Source organism: Apium graveolens, chromosome 2, assembly GCF_009905375.1.
Source record: "Apium graveolens cultivar Ventura chromosome 2, ASM990537v1, whole genome shotgun sequence".
NCBI classification, from domain to species: domain Eukaryota; kingdom Viridiplantae; phylum Streptophyta; class Magnoliopsida; order Apiales; family Apiaceae; genus Apium; species Apium graveolens.
In genome coordinates, this window is record NC_133648.1 from 150,503,070 (window position 1) to 150,506,414 (window position 3,345).

The 3,345-nt window shown below is 37.9% G+C and overlaps 1 non-coding gene across 1 annotated transcript; it reads right to left on the reverse strand.

Moving 5' to 3' along the window:
* Positions 1-3,010: 3,010 nt before the first annotated feature.
* On the reverse strand, positions 3,011-3,117 carry LOC141710060 (small nucleolar RNA R71). Its single transcript, XR_012570601.1, has one exon. It is a non-coding gene; the product is annotated as a small nucleolar RNA R71 (small nucleolar RNA).
* Between the last annotated feature and the right edge of the window lie 228 nt (positions 3,118-3,345).

Here is a 3,345-nt window from a genome sequence, read left to right on the forward strand (position 1 = left end):
AAAATCATTTATTTAACCAGCACACATATAAAATCCAGTTCACAATTTATTTCATTCGAGATAGGTACCTTTCGAAGTTACTTTCCCCAAAATAATTTGAAATTAGTGATTTATAACTACAGGGGATACGCAACTTAAAACGTTTATATTCCATTAAGAGAATAAAACATTTAGCTATTCATACGTACTGAACCATAAAAGAATGGTCAGAGGTACTTGCCTTGCAATTCTTTACAAAACCCTAAGTAGCTTTCACGCTGACTTCGGTCCTGGGGAAACTCGACTGGGATCTACAAATACAGAGTACCCTAATCAGTTATACCAACATGCTTGATATCCTCAAATCCTAATAACCCAATCCGATGACCCGACTCGTATAGTTATTATACACATAATCACGTAATCACGTAACCCGAACACAAATAAGGGTAACACGTATAATATAAATGCGTACGTTTACAAATATATTTTTAGAAAAAATTTGGCAGCAACTCCTTTGTTTATAAGACTACCTGTCGATCGTAATCGACGTCCAAATTTCACAACAATTCACAATTTCGATTCGCAACACCATTTCACAACGCATACCACAATACAATTCGTAATTAATTCTTTAAATCCGAAAGTATTTTTCGTAAATCATTTTATTTATTTATAGAATTTAGGACTCAGAACATCATCATCACCGTCTACCGTTGACTCACCGAAGTTCATCGTCAACGGTGGTACAATTTATTGGCGCCCGATGTATTACGGGTTCCCAAATAAATTATACCGATTATTATTTTTTTTCCGCCGCAAACCTTTATTTCACGAATATTAATCAAAGATTCCCTGCACTACAGAAATTAAAATTAAAATATGTACAGTCCAAATCATCAGCACCCAAGCGGCCCAACAAGGCCCCACAACAAAAAAAACCAACTGCATAAACAGGCCCACAGTAAGGCCCGAAAATGTCGGGCCCAACTGCAAGCCCAAACCACATAGAGTCGAATAGCACAGACCAACCGAAACCAAGGCACTTGATAAGTGGATTTTATATCCACTTGGAATGCTTTATTACAAGCTTAAATTGGTGTTTTGGACTCAAGTTGTTGGAATTTTGATGTATTTTTATGTTATTGTATTTCAGGTATCAGTTATATGAAGAAAAGAGATTTTAAAGGAAATATGATAAAAACTGATCAGAATTGGAAGCCAAGGCCATTGTCAAGTTGTAGAGAATCTCGTTAGCTTTGCGTGGGCAGTTGAATCGCCTAATTCTGACGAGTAGAACTCAAGTTATGGCCAAAACAAGATTCATCAGAATTTTTTCCAGAAGCTGTCTGAGTGGCCGCCCAGAAGAGCTGAGCGGCCGCCCAGAGAGCTGAGCGCCCGCTCTGGAGAGCTGAGCGGCCGCTCAGGGCGCGGTTGGTCGCTGATTTCGCTGAAAAAGCCTTTTTTTAGTGGAATTTGACGATTTTAATCATTAGGGGCGTGTATATACTTAAAAAAAGGGTTTTCATCATTCGAGAAGATTGGGATACCAAGGAGAAGACCTAGATGCACAGAACAACTCCGAAAAAGAAGATATTGTTTTCAAATTGTGATTCTTTAAATTAGTTGTAACTTTGGATGCTCATTTTCGTTCTTGTTGAACCTAGATCTCGTTTATTCGTACTTTAATCATTATTCAGTTTATTAAGACCTTGTTTTATACCATGCTTTCATTGGAAAACCTGGTGACGATGAGTTCGATTATGAACTAATCGTTGTCATGGGATTCTAGCAGATTTACTTATGGATTTCAATAATTAATTTGTTTCGATATCTTGGTGTGTGGTGATTGATTGATATCCTAGTATTGGTTGTGCTTATTCGTCTTATGTACGTAGCTAACATATAAGATAGTGTGTTAATCTCTATTGAAGCGACAATGAATATAGAGGTTTAGAACTTGCCATGCTAGCATAGGTTCATGTATGTGTATGCATGATTCGTAGGTAACTCTAACGGTTATACTTGCCCTATGTAATCATTATGGATAACTTGTGCTTAAACCGTTATGTTGTCAAATTCTATAGACATATAGGGTCTCAATATAATTGGTTCCTATTCAGCTTCTATCTCTTTTGTGGATGTCTGGTAGAATGGTACTCGTGCAACGAAAGTTGGCGTTTATCAGTTTCGTGTTATCAGATTAGTGTCATCACCATCACATGCAAAGGTTAAGAACAATAAGGCTATTGAATGAAGTATTTAATGAAGTTAGAATCCCATGTTTGTCATATATAGTAATTCAACCTCAATTCTCTTAGTTAATGTTATTTAGTTTAATATCTTAGTTTAATAAAAACCCAATTTGTTATTTGTCTTAGCATTGAGCGATAACCATACATTGTTGCATAGGTGCATAAATTGAACTTAACCTAAACCAGTCTCTGTGGGAACAAATCTGATTTATATCTTATACTATTTGTGAATGCGTATACTTGCGTGAATATTAGCGCGTGTTTTCGCCCTAACAAGTTTTTGGCGCCGCTGCCGGGGACTCGGTGTTAATTTTTAGTTTATGTGCTTGTCATCAGTGGTCGTTAAAGTTCACTGATTCGGATTCTTTTACTTTCACGGTTTAGTTGTTTGTGTTTCAGGTACTCATTACAATGGGAGATCCAACAGCACAAAAGAGAGCCTTGATGGATTTTTCTCAACCCAAGATTAATGACATTCAATCTAGCATTTTCCGGCCAGCTATCACCGCTAATACCTTTGAGATCAAGCCTGGTATAATTCAATGTGTGCAGAATTCAATCCAGTTTGGGGGTTCTCCAACGGAAGATCCCAATACACACATTAGAGATTTAACAATGGTGTTTCTGAAGATGCTATTAAGCTGAGACTTTTCCCATTCTCTCTGAGGGACAAGGCTAAGAGTTGGTTACACTCTCTATCAGCTGGTTCGATTGCTACTTGGGAAGATCTTGCTCAAAAGTCTCTCACTAAATTCTTCCCTATGGCGAAGACAGCTGTATTCAGAAACGATATTACTCAATTTGCGCAGCAAATGGGAGAATCTTTATATGAAGCTTGGGAGCGCTACAAGGAGATGCTTAGGAAGTGTCCTCATCATGGAATGCCTGATTGGATGATCATCAATTGTTTTTACAATGGGTTGGGAGCACAGTCCAGACCCATGCTCGATGCAGCAGCAGGTGGAGCATTATGGGCAAAGAGCTATGAGGAAGCTTATGATCTAATTAAACTAATGGCTGCTAATGAATATCAGTATCTAGCCCAGAGATTGCCACAGGGCAAGGTAGCAAGAGTTCTTAAAGTGGATACAACTATGACTATCACTGCTCA